Raw genomic sequence first — 204 nt, 5'->3', positions numbered from 1 at the left:
TGGGGTGCACGGAGAGCCAACCCCAGTGAATATGGAGCTTGAGTAAACATTATTAAGGTAAATCTTAGAACAGGGATAGTCAAGTGGTGGACTGCGGGCCAAATTTCAACCTCCAAGCGCTTTTGAATGGACCCCGAAATCTTTTTATTTACTTATTGTTGTTATTTTATTATTTTCTCTAGAGTCTGAACCTTGACCAAGAAA

Source organism: Trachemys scripta, chromosome 4 (assembly GCF_013100865.1).
Source record: "Trachemys scripta elegans isolate TJP31775 chromosome 4, CAS_Tse_1.0, whole genome shotgun sequence".
Classification (NCBI taxonomy): domain Eukaryota; kingdom Metazoa; phylum Chordata; order Testudines; family Emydidae; genus Trachemys; species Trachemys scripta.
The sequence above is the reverse complement of the archived record's forward strand: the minus strand, read 5'-3'. Positions refer to the sequence as shown.